This window comes from Sinocyclocheilus grahami, unplaced genomic scaffold (genome assembly GCF_001515645.1).
Source record: "Sinocyclocheilus grahami isolate Dianchi unplaced genomic scaffold, SAMN03320097.WGS_v1.1 scaffold380.1, whole genome shotgun sequence".
Lineage (NCBI taxonomy): Eukaryota > Metazoa > Chordata > Actinopteri > Cypriniformes > Cyprinidae > Sinocyclocheilus > Sinocyclocheilus grahami.
The window spans coordinates 724,970-732,725 of NW_015505559.1; positions in this window are offsets into that span (position 1 = coordinate 724,970).

Sequence of the window (7,756 nt, forward strand, 5' to 3'; positions counted from 1 at the left end):
TGTAAACAAGGCCTCAGTGGAAATAAGTTAAACATCACTAAATAGAATTGCAAAAGCTATTTTATCAAACAGGTTTCCCAAACACTTTTGATTGGTCAAGCAAACAGTCCCGCTCTAAAACCGCTGGTTGAGTCAGTTTTACTATGTCAGGTTGGTTGGGATACTTAAACAAAAAACAATGTTTTAAAGCCACAGAGTCACAGTATCTATGCTTTTCAGTTGATTCAACTTATAAAATGGCCTATTAATAGTTGTCTGTGAATATCACATGCCACATAGGCTATAGGTCTAAAATTATGACAATAACGTTTACTGTAAGCTGAGTTTGATATGCATTATCTGCAATAGATTTTTAATAATTCCTTCAATAGAAATATGTGACCTTACACTGTTTTTACACCGAAATAAATAAATAACAAACAAACAAATAAATAAATAAATAACACGTGCACTGTGCTGAAAATTGTTTACCTAATTTGGTGTTCCCAGTCAAAAATGATACCAAAAGTGTAACAAAGAGGGGGACAATCTTAATTAATTTCCCTTTTCCAATTGCATATTAGCTTTTAGAGCTGTTTATTTTAAATAAAAATCAGAAAAAAATGGAAATTACAGGTATTTAATAGACCAATAATTGAAATTTAATTTGTTGCCCTCACGTTGATGGGACAGGCTGACACATTCACATTTATATAGTTACCATATAGTTACTATTTACCTTGAATGCAGTGTAAGTCACATTTAGGATAAAAGTGTTTGGCAATATATATATATATATATATAATTTAAATCCTAATGTGAGTTGAGAAGCATAGGGTTAAATTTACCAGCAGAAACCCTTGTTTGTAAAGTTGAGCATTAACATTTGATTTCTGAAATCCAGTCTTGCCAAAGCCATAATTATTTGTTTTATTTTACAGTATATAATAAACAATGTTTGGAAGCATTTTTGTGTTGGGGACTCCTGAGATAGACCTGCTGGTGAAGGTTTGGAATGCAGTGTAAGTCACATTTAGGATAAAAGTGTTTGGCAATATATATATATATATATAATTTAAATCCTAATGTGAGTTGAGAAGCATAGGGTTAAATTTACCTGCAGAAACCCTTGTTTGTAAAGTTGAGCATTAACATTTGATTTCTGAAATCCAGTCTTGCCAAAGCCATAATTATTTGTTTTATTTTACAGTATATAATAAACAATGTTTGGAAGCATTTTTGTGTTGGGGACTCCTGAGATAGACCTGCTGGTGAAGGTTTTACTTAATAATGAGTAATGATGGCTTAATTGTTTCCTGTACCGTAAAGTTGTACTTTCCCACAGAACAAGTCTCATACATTTCAAGTTTAACTCTTGGCCTCGGTCAAAACTCAGGACTATTCTAAATCTTTTATCCGTTCGGTTACTGATCCGATTTTAATGACCTTCCCTCAGTAGTGTCTCCATGGAGTCTAAGAGAAAGTCTGAAAGTTTGTGTGCTGACAGTCTGCAGAGCTGCGTATATACAGTACACTTATTAATCTGCCATCCGCAGAGGAATCAACAGCAAGAGGATTACACACCAGTTCAGTGTCAACAGCAGCTCAGAGGAAGCATGACTCTCAGTGCTATTTTAAAGAAACACTTTGAATCATTGAGTCGAAAGTCTATTATAAACTGAGGCAAACATAATTACCACCGCAAAGAAAGCAAGATGCATTCTTCTTTTTCGAGGGGATTTTTGCTGTTAATCATACAAGAGAGTTGAGAAACAACAGGAAAATGAGGAGGTGTTGTCAGGAAATGACCCGTGTCTGAATCAAACACATATAAGTGTCATCGTGTAACATGTCGGAGCGTGTTCACTAGCCATCATGTGTTCTGAGGCTCTGTCCCGCATGGCATCCTCAGCTGTCACAGTTCTCTGAGGAATCAATACTTTGTCACATGGACTGTGGGTAATAGTTTGCTGTGAATCCCCACCAGCGCAGCGTGCATTGAGGACAAATTGAACCGTACCGAGCCGTACCGTGCTGTACCATGCAGTGGAAAAGCGCCAATACTGGCCACAAAGGGGGTACTTGTGAGCACCTTTCTGAAACCTAAAATGACTAATGAGACACCCTATGGTCTTGTGGGCTCCATGGACATGTGCAAGCAAAGGCCATGAGACTGCAAGGCCACATCAAGATGATTCAGAGGTGTATTACAAAAACATATCTTCTTAAGTCTAAAATAAGGAATTCAGTAAATGAGCTCAGTTGCTAGTATTTGTGGCATTAATGTTGATTAATAGCAAAGCTCATTTAAATACCCATTCTCCATTTTTTTTTTATTAAGAAAGAAAAATCAATGATTATAAAAGCACTACAGTTCACTACAGTACTTTTACCGTCTTTCTTTCTTTTCTTTTTTTTAAGAAAAACCAGAAAAGAAAGAAAATGAATTTAGAAAAAAAGAACGAAAGAAATGAATACTTTATGAATGAAGTCTGATCACTTTTGAAAGTGTTTTTCAAAGACATTTTATGTGTTACAAAAGTACTATTTTAAATAAATGCCGCTCTTTTGAACGTTCTATTCATCAAATATTCATTAATTAAATAATAATAATAATAATAATAATAAACACATAAAAATAAAACTGATTTGTTTTACAATCATGACAATCCCGGTGTGTGGGATATGTACAATACGCAATATTACGGTTTTTACTCTATTTTTGGTATAAAAAATGCAGCCTTGGTGATCATAGGACACTTATTTCAAAAACATAAAAAAAAAAAAAGTCATTGACCCCAGACTTTTAATGGTAGTGTATAATGATTATTCTGTTAAAACCTGTGTATTATTTAATCTGTAAAATTGTTCTTTACATTTACATATTTTTACCGTCATTTTAAGGTGACAGATTAAATTCTTGTTACGCCTTCACTTCTATATTGTAAGTGTGTTTTCTTCTTCTTCGTTTAAATGAATTTTTGTGGTAATCAACATTAAACTACAACTGCTGTACTTTGAACCTAACTTGCATTTACCCCCAAAACTTCAGTTTAAGGCTATATTTAAACTAGTGTGTTTTCGTTTTAAAATGCACAACTTTTGCATAACTTTTGCTACGGTTACGCCTGTCTTTTACACTTCTCCGGCATTTTCGACCCTCGGAAACAGAGACTTTTGAAAACGATGGCGTGGCTTGCCAACTTCAGTATCATTTGCTCAGAGCAATCTGCAACAAAGATGTCCATTCTTTTCCTCGGCATCTTGCTCATTCTTGTACCTGCCAGTGACTAGCAACCACCTTCCTGTTTACACTTTTACGCACATGCCCAGTGTGCAAGAATGGTCATGTGACATGCATTTTCGGTTGTATAGTGTGAACGGAGATCGTTTCTGAAAAGCAGTGAAAATGCCAGTGTAGACGAGGATCGTTTTCATTTTGAAACGCCATTTTAAAACGAAAACGCTCTAGTGTAAACAGGGTGTAAGTTAAGACCCGAGAAGTTCTAAATGAGAGCCTAACTGAAATCACCATGTAACAAACTGATAAGATTCTGAGGTGTCAGCCCCTGTTTACAATTAGACTTTCTATGAGATCATCCCTGTCTTTATTTGTAATTATTTACACTTTTGCATATTTTTATAGCTCCGTCCCACGAATCCTCTTCACTGCCCCCGATTTCACCTCTGGTTTGTTGTTCTCTCATCCTCGCAGGCTACCTTTAATCCAAGAGACTGTCAGATTTAAGCGATCCTTTCAGCACGAGGCATTCAACAGTGCCAGGCAGAGTGGGAACTGGCAAGATAACAAGCCACACAGCACAGAGAAACTGCCTGGGTTTGCTCCGCGGATTACAAACACTGTATCTTCATCCTGCTTTAATTAACATGGCGCTTTATCGGGTCGATCGCAAGTTCGTCGCAGTAAAGCTTTCCTCTGATAAACAGCGCACGGGGATGGCAATGAATGCCGAGCAACCCTAAACATGTTAATTGGCCAAATAATATTTTCCTCTGTCTTCGGATCATCCCTTCGTCAATTTTATACCTCCGTTTCAGTGGAAATGCTTTTTGACAGGCAGCGGTAGACGGCTGCTCTCATTCTGCCAGGTTTGTTAAAGACGGCCGACGGGGGAACATGCCACTTCCTCTAAGTAGCTCTTACGCTGTTTTATGCACAGCTTGTGATCTCAATCCAATGAGTGTGTTATTATATTTTAATATTACGGCAGTATGACATTATTCCTCGGTTGTGGAAATTAATAAAAAAGTGATTTGTTGACAGACCCTCCTAAAGGAGACTGTAAATGTGCAATCTGGTTTGGTTTCTTCATGGCTTTTTCATGATTTTATGACTTCAAATTTGTCTAACGGCAGGCTCACGACACTTGGAATATTAAAATCCGTCAACTCCCAGCAAGGTTTTGGCAGATTGAACGTCAGATTGTTGCTAAAACTATCAGGATCATCAATCCATAGTATTTTGGTCTTTGTTGATTCCAGTTTCTACAGACTCTGTCTGGCCAAACCATCAGCAATACCAATATGCCAAGAGAAAGAACAGATATTGATTATCCAGCGGAGGAATGTTGGCAGTGATGAGTGTGGTGGAGCGCAGGCTCCAGCCACAGAATTTCAGGTTTTGTTTCCTGAATCCCTTCCAAATCCATCCTGGATTTTAATTCCAGCGAGAAGCTGCAGCCGCCAAAGTCCAAAAACAGAGTTATTTTAGCTGGGAAATTTCAAGGAGCATTACGCTGACTTCTGGTCAGACATCATCATTTCGTCTCCGTACATGAAAAGTCGTCACCCGACCCGTGCCAGAATATTCTGTCTGAGTAATCAAGGGTGTCAGCTCTCAGGGTGGACCGCCGTTGCTAATGAAATTTAGGAGATCCGAGTGTTTGCTGGATTTCGCATCTCTCACACAGATGCCAGGATACCAGCTGCCTGTTCTGAGAGAATAGTCTCACTGAGAAATAAGAAGATGACAGCCAGCTCTGATATCTCCCGGTAATACACTGCGGCTGATGTGCCACCCCTCTCCAGAGCTGCAGTGGAAGTGAGAAAAGGTTCTGTTAGACAGACACTATATTTAGAGACTCTGATGATTACATACTACCATCTCACATACAGCCTCACAAATACCTTGACTAGATGGCATCTCGGCTGAAGAAAGAAACAAAAAAACATCATATTACTCCTTTAATGCCAATCACACACAACAACTATATGTGCTATGACACACTGTGTACATTGTGAACAAACCTAATAGCCTGCCTATGCAAGAATGTTTTCAAAGCTGTACAAAGATACAGGATGAATGTGTTTGTTTAGCTTTTCAGCCAAGTGAGGAGAATATGTATAATCTGTGATGTATGAGTTCATTTGTTTAAATGTTTAAACCTGTTCTGTTCAGTTTGACTAAAAGCCCAATATTTTCTGCTTTCAAAGTTGTCTTTATGTATAGTAAGTAAACTAAATTGAACAATAAAACAGTAAACATTGACTAACAAATAGTTTTAGTTTTATCCTAACTAAAAATTCAGCTTTCTTCTTATAGCTAATTTTGTTTACGTTGAAATTAAGTTGTGCTGCTTATGTCTGCTTATTTCTAAAGAAAATATATTGATCAAGTTGTGAACAATGAAAAAAAAGAAAAAAACACAGATGATCAGATTTACTCAATCATATTATTTTTGATCTATGCAAATAAATAGTTTCTTCTTTAATCTTGTTTTTTTCCCCTTCTTCTTTCAGTTAATGTAATTTGCTTAAATGTGCAATCTACACAATTTAGCTATGTATGGTACTCAAAAATGACTTGAAATGTTGATCATTTATGTAATTTATGCAAAAGAAACACTTCTAAAGTTAAGTGCATGACACATAGTCGACTGAATCCATAAGACAGGATTCCCATGTGTATATCAGCAAATGGTTCCAACATCTAAAATATGAAAATATTTTTAATAAAATACTACTACAAGAGCAAAACACAATACCTGGTAAAACCCAAAATAGTGCAGCATCTCATGCTTTTTTTATTATTACATTCTATTTAATTTCACCTGTAATGTAATCCACTTTGTAGCACTGAAAAAAAAAAAGTGTAGGATAAGAAGTAGTAAATTTCACAAATAATTACAAGCGGCAAGTAGCACATTGAATTAAATGTAAAAGGTTGAAGTAGAAAGACTAAAATACTTCACTGACTCATAATCTTTGTTTTATTTAAAACTTCATAAAATCCTTTTTTATTCCCGGTGTGTGGGAAGGCCTCTGCTCTGAGCGGATTGAACAGCAATACAGCCGTCTCAAACCTACCTCTGATACCTTTGCAGGATGACTTTCTATGAACTATTTATAGCAATTATGATGCAGCGGAATTGCTCAGAAAGGCACTTCAGCACTGGCAGACATCATGCCGAAGTCTTTGATCTGCTGTATTTGAAATTCTCATTCGATCATACAGTCTCCGCAGCAGAGTTCTGGCTAGAGAAAAAGAGACAGGAAAAAGATAAAAGTATGGCTGAAAGCAGCATCTGGAGTCTGTATATGAACCTAAGAACCTCACTGAAAGCCGGCCACTTTCATTTGACTCGCCCTGTCAAACAAAACACAACACTTATGCTGCACTGACCTCATCTGGCAGGCATTACTGCTTAATATTCAGCCAATGCTGTTATGATTCAAGATGTCACGTTTTACATTAGTAACAATGTAATTACATATGTAATTACTGAATGATACCAAAGAACAACAACACATTCATATGTAATTACTTTACGGAGATGCTGATAAATATATAACGTCCCTTTGGAATTATAAGGTTCTATCTGACATTTTTGTCAAAATTGAGTTATTCACATATTCTTATTCTGTGACAACTTATTTACATCATGTGATATATTGTTTTAATGTTGTGTACATTTTGGCACTTTTTTTAAAAAAAAAACAAAAAAGGTTCTATCTACACAGTCGAATGCAATGCAAAAACTTTGAAGCTCAATATCTCAAAACTTCTCGGAATGCAGATAGAACCTTATAATTCCAAGGGGACAATAAGGCATAATGTAAAGTCAGCTGGTTGTTATCACACATTAAACTCAGATAGGACTCTTGACAGGAAGTGTAAGGGTCTTATATCAACCTGAAATGGTTTGTTTTGTGAAAACGACAGCCTGACTGTATGTTAACCTTCTTATTACATGACTACTTACTAAATAAATAAATACAATGAACGTGAAATATTTTGTTATGCATTGAAAAAAGTGAAACAATTGTGTAATTTATTGAAAAATTATGGTTTCTGGTTTTGTTCAGCTTTTCGCTTGATAGCAGAGTGTTGATGTGCAAAAAACATACTGGCTAGCTTTACTGACTGCACACATTTTTTCAGGGTTTTTTTTTGTTTTTGTACGTAACAGAAAATATGGTGCATATTAAAAAATACATCAAGATCTTTCAAAGTTGTCTTTTTAATAGCAAGCAAGCTAATTTAAATATTGACTAACAAAATTTTGTTTTTTTTTCGTTTTATCTTAAGTGAAATTTCTACTTCCATATTATGGCTAATTTAACTTTTTGTTTATGGTGAAATTAATAAAATGTTATATTAAAAACAAAAATATATTATAATAATAATATATTATGTAATATTGACCAATATGTAGTACAAATTTGGTTTATGTTTAAAATGTATTGATTAAGTATGGTATATTTCCTATACTAAATATATTTTTTTATTACATTGTATTGCTTGATTAGTATTTAA